The sequence below is a fragment of the Octopus sinensis genome, linkage group LG2, assembly GCF_006345805.1.
Source record: "Octopus sinensis linkage group LG2, ASM634580v1, whole genome shotgun sequence".
Taxonomy (NCBI): Eukaryota; Metazoa; Mollusca; class Cephalopoda; order Octopoda; family Octopodidae; genus Octopus; species Octopus sinensis.
The window spans coordinates 410,001-423,065 of record NC_042998.1 but is presented as its reverse complement, the minus strand read 5'-3'; the positions used below and the strand labels follow the sequence as shown (position 1 = coordinate 423,065).

Here is a 13,065-nt window from a genome sequence, read left to right as displayed (position 1 = left end):
AAACCTTTTAAGAACTAATCACAAGATATCTAGTGTCAACTAAGATATTGTTGCGCTTTGATAACAAAATAGTATTTGCAAAAAAAAAAATACTCACTGACAGCTACAAAGATATCTTGAGATTGTAACTTTCTATATTTCTTTATAAAACTTTATTTTATTGGTTTATATATTTAGTTACCATAGAAATTTTCCATGTTGGCCAATCCAAAATCATTTTACAATTACTATTAGTAACTTATGGTGTGTGCATATTTAGTACCTAATAGGTATTTTGAGGTTTTTGTTTTGTATTTATGGTTTTATTTTTTAAACAAAATAATGCAGGCTACACACCGAACACCAACTTGTTTTAAAGACACACATGAATTCTCTCTCTCTCTCTTTTATCTCTTTTACTTGTTTCAGTCATTTGACTGTGGCCATGCTGGAGCACCACCTTAAGTTGTGCAAATTGACCCCAGGACTTATTCTTTGGAAGCCTAGTACTTATTCTATTGGTCTCTTTTGCCGAACCGCTAAGTTACGGGGGCGTAAACACACCACCATCGGTTGTCAAGTGATGTTGGTGGGACAAACAGACACCCTTTTTGCTTCACACCCTTCATCTGATCCCCAACTTGGATTACCCTATCTGCCTATATATACTTATTGTCTTTGAAGCTATAACCTCTTAAAAATAACAGCAGCTCTTGCATAAGTTTCCTGTAAATCATTAAAAGATAAATATGTTTGTTTTTTTATTTTGTGTGTTTTCTGGACCAACAGGTAGAGCTAATGTCTTTTTTGTTTTGGGTTTTTTTTTTTTAATTTTATATGTATATATGTTGAACCATTAATCCCTAGACATTTTTTTTTCACTCTGCATTTCTTTTTTCAGTTTCTCTCCTTGTTTTTCCTTTCAATCCTTTCTATTGAAGAGCATAGGCTTGAAACATCAAAGACATTTCCATTCTTCACAAGTGTCAAACTAGTACACCTGTTTGTTGTTACCGCAACTGTCTTCATCTTTTGTTTACGATAAATTTGATATATATATATATACATATGTAGGTATGTAGGTAAGTAGGTAGGTAGGTAGGCAGGAGAGGCAGGCAGGCAGGCAGGCAGATAGGTATGCAGGCAAGCAAGCAGGCAAGCAAGCAGGCAGGCAAGCAAGCAGGCAGGCAAGCAGGCTGGTTGGTTGGTTGGTTGGTTGGTTGGTTTCACAGACTTCCTTCAGTTTCCATCTAACAAGCCCACTCACGAGGCTTTGGTCAGCTCAAAGCTAAAGTAGAAGACACTTGCCCAAACTGCAACGCAGCAGGGTAGGATTGAACCCAAGAATACATGGTTGGGATGCAAACTTCTTAACTACACAGCTATAACTGCACCTGCATATAATATATCAGGGTTGGGATAATAAACAAGAAACCCCTGTATAAAATGAACTTCTCTCACATTAAATTACTGTTTTTAGGGATTTTATTTTCTCCCCCCAAAATGAAGAAGAGTAATTTGTAAAACACCTTTTGTTAAAAGGGGTTTCAGAAGCTACATATGATTGAGAACCCCTGATGTTGTTTTTTTGTGTGTGTGTGTATGTGTGTGTGTGTGTGTGTGGATTAAGTGGTTGGTTTTGTTGAATGTGATACTAGGTACAAGATGATGATATTTAATGTTGCTTGTGAATAATTGATTTTGATCAGTGGATTTGCTTGATGCTTCTCTTAATCTGTTTTTTGTTAAGCTAGGATTCTAGCTTATGAATATGTGGTTGAAGGTAGTATGTTGCTTTTCCATAATATAGATGTAATTGCTATCATGTCATCTACATAGAATGCTATGCATTGATAAATCATTATCAAAGGAAAGGAGATCATATATATATATATATATATATAAGATGAGCAAAACGCCCTCCCCCCATCCAATGGACGGTGCTGAATCATATCTGCTGAATAAAAAGCAATCAGTGTTTTCTTTTCATTAAAAAATAATTAAGCATGCCTTTATTTCAATAAAATTTTTGGTTTTGTTAAACAAAGCTAAGACAGAAAAAAAACTTCTTGAGAAACCAAATAGTCTTTCCTTCCTTCATGCTAAGTTTGAAGAAAATATCTCTTTTGCATCTTACTTTTTTGGTCTCTTAAATATTCTGCATTTTGTGGCTTTATTTTAAGCCAGCCAGCTTTTTTTTGCGCAAATTGCACATGCATTTTTCTCGCGTACATGTACTATTGATCGCAACAGCTGATGTACTTGTGCATACAAATGCATGTTCCCACAGCTTTATTGATCACATTCTCACCTGGAATCGATTTTTGTAATTTTTTCAAGATTTATACACGCCCTGATACCATCAGTATATACATATCAGATATGAGCGCAATCGGATGGAGGATGCCCGAGATCCTAGAAGACACACACACAGATGGACAGAACGGATTTTATATAAAAGATGAGGAGTAATAGTTAAAGAACACGTGTGTAACACCCCATTTTGCAGTGGTACTCTTAACTAAGAGAACATTAACTATTTTTGTATAAGATGGTCATGATGATGATCATCATCTTCAACATTATCTAAGGTTCACGTTTCATGCAGGTATGGACTGGGTGGTTTGAGAGGACTGCATTGTGCTCCAGTGTCTACTTTGATATGGTTTCTTTGATTAGATGCCCTTCCTAATGCCAACCATTTTACTGTGTATATTGGGTACTTTTTTCATGCTATCAGCTCTGATGAGGCCATCATGCAGTTTGCAAAATTAATCAATAAAGAGCTTTGATGATTTCTTCGAACGGTTGAGCAAAGCAATGGTAATATTCACATTCTTGATTGACATTATGACTTGTCACTCTGCTCTTTTAACATAAATCCCTACACAACAAGATTAGTGTCAAGGACAGTATTCAGTAGTGAAGTTCCTACCTCAAATCTCTGACTAAATTCATACAGCACTGAGAAATAGATGTTAAATGAATGAAGAAATATTTGGTTTAAACATAATAAACATAAGCGCAGGTGTGGCTGTGTGGTAAGTAGCTTGCTTACCAACCACATAGTCTCAGGTTCAGTCCTACTGCGTGGCACCTTGGGCAAATGTCTTCTACTATAGCCTCGGGCCGACCAAAGACTTGTGAGTGGATTTGGTAGATGGAAACTGAAAGAAGCCCATCATATATATGTGTATATATATGTATATGTTTTGTGTGTCTGTTTGTCCCACCAACATCGCTTGACAACCGATGCTGGTGTGTTTACGTCCCCGTAACTTAGTGGTTCGGCAAAAGAGGCCGATAGAATAAGTACTAGGCTTACAAAGAATAAGTTCTGGGGTCGATTTGTTCGACTAAAGGTGGTGCTCCAGCATGGCCACAGTCAAATGACTGAAACAAGTAAAAGAGGTATGTTTGAGTATGTTATGTGTGTGTTGATCAAAATTACAAAAGAGAATCTACAGAGGACCATGTTAAAAAAAATTAAAAGCAATATTGTTTTTATGGTACAATTAATTCTTATTTAATTATTTACTCAGCTATTTGCAACTTGATAATGTTTGCATACACGATAAACCCAACTTTGAACTATTTTTCAATTGTAAGCTTCTGTGCTTTTGCTACAGAGACACATTCAACTCTCTCCCTCTCTCTCCCTCTCTCTCTCTCTCCCTCTCCCTCTCCTCTCTCTCTGTCTATCTATCTGTTTGTCTGTCTGTTTATATATTTATCTATCTATCTGTCTATCTTTCTTATTCCTCACTAACACTCAATCTCTCTCTCAGTCAATCCTTTCTGATTCAAAGATTAATTGTTGAACACCTCATGTATATGCATGTTTGTGTGTGCATGTGTGTATGTGTGTATGTGCATGTGTGTATGTGTAGGTGTGTGTGCATTTGTTTGTCAATATAAACAAAGCACTAGAGGACAATTAATTGGCAGAGAATGTTAACATAATATCACTGATTTCTGCTCAACATTTTCATGTGAGTACATGAACATAAATATTTGCATAAGCACCCACAAATATACAATGGGCTTCCATACAGTTTCCCTCTATCAATTTCCCTCACAATAATAGCTTGAGGATACAATTAAAGGCATCTGCCAAGGTGCCACGCTACAAGATATAATTTACAGCCACATCGTTATTAAGCAAATATCATATCCACATAGCTATACCTGTGCCTATGCACACACACACACGTGCCTATGCACACACACACATACAATGTACACATACATTCACACATACACAACTCCTAAAGCAAACTTTTGGTCAAAGGTATTCTAGTAATGCCTTTCTCATCTTAGTTAGTTAGTTAGTTAGTTAGTTAATTTGGCTCAAAAGCAAATAGCAAGGCCATGTGGGGGGACATGGAGTTAAGTACAGGGTGGTGTTCATGTAAAGAGTTCAGGCCACTTGAGGTCCAGGGAGGTTTTGAACAAAGCGGTCGTCGGCATCTTCACCATCTCGTCTGGCAGCTTGTTCCACGGATCCGCAACCCGGACGTAGAAAGCTCCTCTCCTTCGATTGAGATGAAATCGTCGCAGGTAGAGCTTTTCGGAATGACCCCGCAGCCGACGCTCTGGAGCAGGAGTGAAGAACAGCTCTTTCGAGAGGTTACACTTTCCGCTTATGATGTTGTGGGCGAGAATGAGATCACCACGGCGGCGGCGTTTTTCAAGAGAATAAAGGTCGAGCGTCCTCAGCCATTCTTCGTAGGACAAATTTTTGAGACCATGAACCATGCGGGTAGCCAGCTTCTGGACTCTTTCAAGATGCTGTATGTCTTTGAGGAGATAAGGAGAAGAGGCTTGAATCCCGTATTCCAATATGGGTCTCACCAGCGTGACATAGAGTGGTAGGAATATGGCTGCTGTGAGCATTCCGAATGACCGTCGAATCAAGAACATATCTGCAAGTACATTATCAAATGTGACTTATCCTCTTATAAGACAGTCCTTGTACAGAGTGGGGTTTGAGAAATATTTGGTTGCTATTTACAGCTGGTCAAGCGCTTGTATAGACAACCTATCATCCAACTTCCAGTTGCATCGCATGGTATATTTTTGTGTTGTAGTATCGTTGTTCCTTTTTTAAAAAGACATATCACTCTACCTGTCTTCCTAAAAACTTTAATGCCTTATTAAGAAATACTATATTGATTGTTTCACCTTAATTACAATGACTAAATTTGTAATAATAATAAGGATTGTTTTTCTTTTCTTTTGTCTTTTTGCAGGTGAGTATTACTAAGTTTCTTCTGTAAGTAATGGCGAATCAGAGCTGTGAGTAAATCTTATATTTCTTCATATTATTATTATTTCTTATTATAAGTTGGTGGGCTTGCAGAATTGTTTGCACACTGGACAAATTGCTTTGCAGCATTCCATCCATCTTTACATTCTGAGTTCAATTCCTGCCACCTTTCATTCAACCTTTCAGGATCGATCAGCTAAATATATCCCTCAAATCACACTTTGCTATCTTAAAAGAAACACACTGAATTATGTGGTCTCACTTTGTAACTTGCAAAACTAAAGAGACACCTCAACTGGGAGGGGGAATAAGTAGTAGAGTATCTGCAGCATTTCTCAACCGGGGCTCCCCAGAACCCTAGGGTTCCGTAAAAGATTCCTTGGAGTTCTGCAAGAAAGAGTGAAATAAGCTAATACTAATTTCATGGTCATAATATTACTATTCATGAACAATGTATTGGTTATTGTAATATTGTAATAGAGACATCATCCTGTTTAACCTATTATATTATCAAAAATATATAACCATATATATATATATATATATATATATATATATATATATGAGACCCCCTTCGGTTATGACACAGACCATGGGATTGCAGGATTGCACCTAGAAAGTTACCCTCCCAGGCACAAGTCCGGGCAAGATTGTTTATGGAAGACCAGCAGTCGCCCATGCATAACGGCCTCCCTTCTCCACGTTACCAGTGTTATCCAAGGGAAAGGCAAAGTGAGAGAAAGTTGTGGTGAAAGAGTCAGCAGAAGTTCACCATTACCTTCCGCCAGAGCCGCGTGGAGCTCAGGTGTTTCGCTCATAAACACATACATCGCCTGGTCTGAGATTTGAACCCGCACTCCCTCGACCACGAGTGTGCTGCTCTAACCACAAGGCCATGTGCCTCCACTATATTGCATTTACTTGAGTAGAGTGCAATCTCAAATATAATGCAACCTCCACCTGTTGTCATTAAAAGTTGAAAGTCAATGATATAATTTATCTGCTTATATAACGAGACTTTTATTATAAGTGTGTCAACAGGAAATTCTTTCACAACCTGCATTCATACCATAATGTAAGATACACATTTGAAACTGTAATCTTTCGAATAAAATAATCACTTTTAAACAATGAAATGTTTAACAACACACACTACCAACATGCTTATAGAATTAGCAATTGCCATTGGAGTTATTTGCTAGACAGAGTTCCATAGCCACAGGCAATGACACGATTGCATTAGTCAGTAGATGTTTTGATAATATCACTTTCAGTATCTTCATTTCATCACATTTGTTGTTATGCTTACTTTCTTTCTCTTTATTTTCTCTCATTCAATTTTTTACTCTGTTTTTACTTAATTTCTCACAATGTACAGAAGTAAATACTGTAGAGCTAAATGAATACGATTTTTATTGAGACGTGGTAATTTGCCTATTATATATAATATATATTGTGAAGGTGTGTCACTTAGTGGTTAGGGCATTCGCCTCATGATTATAAGGTCGTGAGTTCAATTCCCGATGACGCGTTGTGTCCTTGAGCAAGACACTTTACTTTCACGTCACTCCATCCACTCAGCTGGCAAAATGAGTTGTACCTGTATTTCAAAGGGTCAGCCTTGTCACACTCTGTGTCCCACTGTATCTCCCTGAGAACTACGTTAGGGATACACGTGTCTGTGGATTGCTCAGTCACTTGCACGTTAATTTCATGAGAAGGCTGTTCCGTTGATCGTATCAGCTGGGACCCTCGTCGTTGTAACCAATGGAGTGCTCCCATATATATATATATATATATATATATATGTATGTATACTCACCCATCAAAGATGACTTATGAGTGTTCAGTCTTTACCAAACAACCTGAACAAATGATTTTGTTTATAGTGATCAAATGTTCATGCTGGATGTGGAGGTGGATTAATGTCTTTGATCAATGCTGTCATCACCTTTGATGGGCTGTCTTAAACAAGTAAGCATATATATATATGTGTGTATATATATATATATATATATATGTGTGTGTGTGTGTGTGTGTGTATATATATATATATATATATATATATATGTGTGTGTGTATATATATATATATATATATAATATATATATATATATATGTGTGTATATATATATACTTTATTAATAAAGCTGAAAAGATATCGCAAAAACTGTTACTCAGAGATTCACGTTTCTGTTCATTGGACAGTTTTGGTTTAGAATGTGTATCTATCAAAGTAATTGTATATTTATACATATAACCATATTTTGTTCCATTCTAAACCAAAACTGTTCGATGAACGGTAATGTGAAACTCTGAGTAACAGATTTTGTGATGTCTTATATATATCAGGTACATCCTTATCATAATGCAAAACATTAAAGTTTTTGTGGTTGAGTTTCTGAAATGGCAGTGATGCAGCCAACACATTTTTCTGTATTCTTTTTATGCAGTAATTCATAGAACTGATTCTCCTTTGCCCCAGCATGGCCGTGGCCTTCGGGCTAAAACATTTTAAAGGATTTTAAGGATTTAAGTATAAAGTGACCTAAAAAAAAAAAAAAACAGAAGTGTTTACTACATAAAGATTTTCATAGATTGGTACACTTGGTGTTACTCTATTTGATATTCAGTACAACTTGTATTGAGCTCTTTTATGAATCATATATTTTTTAGATTGAGAACTTTACATATATCTGTGAATGTATGTAGGTAAGTGCATGCACACATGTGTGTGTGTGTGTGTGTGTGTGTGTGTGTATGTGTGTATACTCTTTTACTTGTTTCAGTCATGTGACTATCAGTTTCCGTCTACCAAATCCACTCACAAGGCTTTGGTCAGCCCGAGGCTATAGTAGAAGACACTTGCCCAAGGTGCCATGTAGTGGGACTGAAACCAGAACCATGTGGTTTGTAAGCAAGCTACTTACCACACAGCCACTCCTATATATATATATATATATATATATCTTTTATCTTTTACTTGTTTCAGTCATTAGACTGTGGCCATGCTGAGTCTTGAAGAGTTTTTAGTCAAATGAGTTGACACCAGTACTTTCTTTTTAAAGCTCTTTTGCTGAGCCACTAATTTATAGGGTTGTGAACACACCAACACTGGTTGTCAATCAGTGGTGGGGAGTGAACACAGACATAAAGACACATACACACGTATATGTATATATACAACAGGCTTCTTTCAGTTTCCATCTACCAAATCAACTCACAAGGCTTTGGTCCGCCCGAGAGTATAGTAGAAGACATTTTACCAAGGTGCCTCACAGTAGGACTGAACCCAGAACCATGTAGTTGGAAAGCAAACTTCTAACCACACAGTCATGCCTATATGTATCATCATCATCGCTGTCATCATTTAACATCCGTTCTTCATGCTGGCATGGGTTGGATGGTTTGACTTAAGCTGGCAAGCTAGAAGACTGCACCAGGTTTTGGCATAGTTTCTACAGCTGGATACCAACACCATCCACCTTACAAAGTGGACAAGGCTTTTTACATGGTACCAGCACCAATGAGGTCTGTCTTGGCATGGTTTTTACAGCCTGACGTCTTTCCAAATTTCAACTACTTTACAGTGTGGACTGGATGCTTTTTACATAGCATCAGCATTAGTGAGGTCACTAGGTAACTTGCAAAACAAAGGGGGGGGGGCATTGGAGGAGGTAACCTTTTGCCAGGTGATGAGAGGTTAGAGTGATACAGAGGGAGAGAAACAGGTGCCTTGCTGTAGAGGAGATACATAGTTACCCGGTCAGAGGAGAGAGCAAGAAAGAGAGAGAGAGATGGTGGTGAAGTGCCAGGGCATACCCTCAAGGTACAGGGATCAGAATATAAGTGGGATGGTAGAGTAAGGATGCATGAGTAGGGAGTAGGTGCTTCATCTGAATGCAAAGAGCAGTAGGTGGGGGAATGCTGTGACTAATGAAACCTAGGTATTTAGAGGAGGTAGGAGACAACAGGATAGCAATGATACTGAAGACAGGATTGGGGAGCAATGAAAATGAGGAGATGTGAAAAAGAGAAAAGGAGGTGTAGTTTAGTCTATCAGGGTAGGATATGTGAAAAGTTTTATTGTTACATGTGGCTTGAACACACAGTGCTTCCAGAATTCAGTTTCACTGAAGTAGGCAGGTCTTCTGAAGAATCCTATGTAACCAGATACCTATATAACCATTGTCATCTCCTCCATGAGGCCCAACATCCTGAAATCAATCCTCACTACTTCATTCCATGTCTTCTTGGGTCTCCCCTCGTCTGCAGGTGCCATCCACTTTAAGCCATGCAGCTGTCTTCATTCATACACATCATATGTCCAAACCAACAGTCTTCTCTCTTGCATGCTGCATCTGATTCCTCTTATGCCCAACTTTTCTCACAGCACATTTGCACTTTGTTGTATATGCACCCTGATGATGCACATCCAATGGACCCTAACCCCTAATCTATGAATTTCTTCTGCATTCAGAGCTCATGTCTCACTACCATAGAGAATAGTCGTTTGTACACAAGCATCATACAATCTGCTGCTTTTCACTCTGAGAGAAAGTCCTTTTGTTACCAACAGAAGTAATAGCTCCCTGAACTTCCTCCTTTCTATTCTTATTCTAGCAGCAATACTTTCAGAACATCCTCCTCTATTGCTAATCTGGTCATCTAGGTAACCGAAACTATCTACAACCTCAAGAGTTTCCTGGGCATTTCAAAGAGTCTAATTCTTGTGTGTCATATGAAGGTGACTTTTTCTGTTAATCTACATGTGATTCTGCTGTACCTCTTATGTGTTCATAGCTTACACTGCATGCAATGGATGGAATTCCTTCCAACTCCTTTCCTGCATATTGAGCAAGTCCATTTACTTGAAGGAAATAGAGTTTTATCTCTTTTCTTGCCCATAACAACTTTGATCTTTACCAGGTTAACTTTAAAGCCATTTGATCCCAGGTTTTGGTTCCATACCTGGAATTTCTTCTTTGATTCTGCAGATTCTGAAGTAAGAGCAAGATCATCAGTATATAGTAGTTCCCATGGGTAGCTAGTTTTAAATTCCTCTGTTATGGCCTGGAGGATTATGGTAAGAGTGGACTAAGAACTGAGCTCTAGTGAACCCCCATTTGTATGCTAAATTCATCACTGTATTTGTGGCTGATTTTCACCTTACTGACAGCACCACTGAACATAGCTTGTACAACTTTAACAGGCAGCTCATCTACTCCGAACTTCCTTAAAGATCACTAGATAACAGAGCGAAGGATTCTGTCAAATGATTTCCAGCTGATAAAAGTCAGGTACAATGTTTACTTTTTGCCAAATACTTCTCCTCCATTTGTCTCACCAGGAAAATGGCATCTATCAGATTCTTCCCAGATACAAAAGTGAATTCCATCTCATCTTGCTTAATTCTATTCCTACTCAATGGAGTTATAACTATCTCTGTAACTTTCATGACCTGGTACTGCAGTTTGATACCTCTGTAGTTATTTCTCTCTAAGGCATCACCTTGCGACAGCTAAATATAATATTACTACCCCAATCATTGGGGTTCATGCCTTCCTGGATAACCCAATTAACTGTATGAGTGACTAGGCTGTATCTTACACCGCTAATTATCTTAATCATATCGGCAGTGATTCCTCATAGTCCAAGGGTTTTCTTGGTCTTCATATCCTTAATTGACTTCTCTATTATATTGCTGTCAAATCTAATGGTTGGTCCCCCAGTTGGTTCAATATTTGAAAGATTCTTCAGTTTCATTTCGAATCCATAGTGTTGATATATTACCATTATGCATAACTTTAGAATCATTGATATCAAGGTATGACATGTCATATTCATATGTACAATGGACGCAAGACCAGACAAGTAGTGTTTCATATTTGGTATTTCTTCAGTATGCGGAGTGACATTTCCTCCCAACTCACACACACATACACAATGGTCTCCTTTCACTTTCCATCTACGAAATCCACTCAATAGCTAGAAAGCTGGTTCTTCTGTTCACCAGCCAGCCTCAACTTTGAAGCATAAGTAGAGATAACCATAACTATTAATTAAACTGAGACAAGTCTCAGTTTAATTATACTATCACTTACTCTGTCTACCTCAGTTACCTCATCTCCTCACTTTTCAGCTAAAATTATGCCTTTGATAGTCACTCCATCACTCCTATCTACTCACTTTTCAGTTAAAAGTCTCCCTAAACTACCCACTCCATCACACCTCTCTACCCAGAACAATTTCAACCTCTGTTTCTTAACCATGAGCATTCTAGCAGAGGCTTTCATCCATCGTTCTTATTGCACACCACACGTCTACATGACATCACACCAGCATTTCAATAATATCACCAGTCCGTTTTTGTCATTGTGCCAATATTCATAGTAGTGGAATAGTGATTGTATAGCTCAAAGTAAAAGTGTAAATGCAGAAATAGTGGACATTTTTTTAACACTGTTATTTTCTGAATAGTTTCTGTTATTTCTTAATACATGTACAGAATGAGGGCAAATAGAATTCTAATGTCCAGGCTAATTCTGGCTCAGATGCTGCTTGTTCCTGATGCATCAGCATCAAAATTTTTCTTTGCAGTTTTCTTATTTTTTATCTTCATCTGTCTTTTCTTCTGATGCAATGTTGGACAGATAATGTTTTGTATTTGGTATTCCTGTAGTCCAAAGATTGGCATTTCCTCCCAAGTCACACACACATACAAACAATTGTCTCCTTTCGCTTTCTATCTACCAAATCCACTCACTAGCTGGAAAGCTGGTTCTTCAGATGACCAGACAGCCTCAACCCTGAAGCAGAAGCAAAAATAATTGTAACTCTTAATTTATCTTCAATAAGTTTCAGTTTAATTACCCTATCATTCATTCTGATCACTTCAGTTACCTTACCTACTCATTTTACAGCTAAATGTATGCATAAATTACACATTTCATCACTATTTTCTACCCAGAATAATTTCAAGCTTTGTTTCTTAACCAACAGTAAGGTTTCCATCCATCTTATTGCAGACCACTTGTCTGCATGGCATCTCACTAGCATTTCAATAATCTCGCCAGTCCTTCCTTTCATTATGCCAATATTCATGGTGGTAATCCGGTAATTGTGTAGCTGGGAGTAAAATTGGGAAGGCAGTCATTGTGGCAATACTTTTAACACACTTATGTATCTGACAGTTTCTGGTGTTCCTTAGTACATGTACAGAATGACAGCAATTAAAATTTTAATGTCTGCTCAGTTGGTGCTTGTTCCAGACTCATCAGATTCATCAGAAAACAGCCAAGTCAAAGATTCTTTCAATCATATAACGTATGTCTTATCCCATACATATTTACAATGGACACAACACCATAAGGGCAGTATTTTATATTTGGTATTTCTTCAGTTCAAAGAGTGACAATTCTTCCCAACTCACACACATAAATATAAACAACAGTCTTCTTTCAATTTCCATCCACCAAATCCACTCACTTGTAAAACTGGTCCTTCAGATTACCAGCCAGCCTCAACTGTAAAGCATAAGCAAAGATAACTGTAACTATTAATTTATCTTTGATAAGTCTCACTTTAATTACCCTATCACTTACTCTGACTACTTCAGTTACCTTATCTGCTCATGTTTCAGCTAAAAATATGCCTATATTACATACTTCATCACTCCTATCTACCGAGAACAATTTCAACTTCTGTTTCTTAACCATCAGCAATGTAGCAGAGGCAACCATCCAGTTTTCTTATTGCAGACCACATGTCTGCATGGCATCACACCAGCATTTTTCAATAATCTCACCAGTCCTTCC

At 37.7% G+C, this 13,065-nt stretch overlaps 1 protein-coding gene across 2 annotated transcripts in view; it reads left to right on the top strand.

The window, feature by feature from the left end:
* LOC115223760 (protein kinase C-binding protein NELL1) overlaps positions 1-13,065 on the top strand; it is a 480,108-nt gene that overhangs the window by 196,778 nt on the left and 270,265 nt on the right. The window lies entirely within an intron of this gene.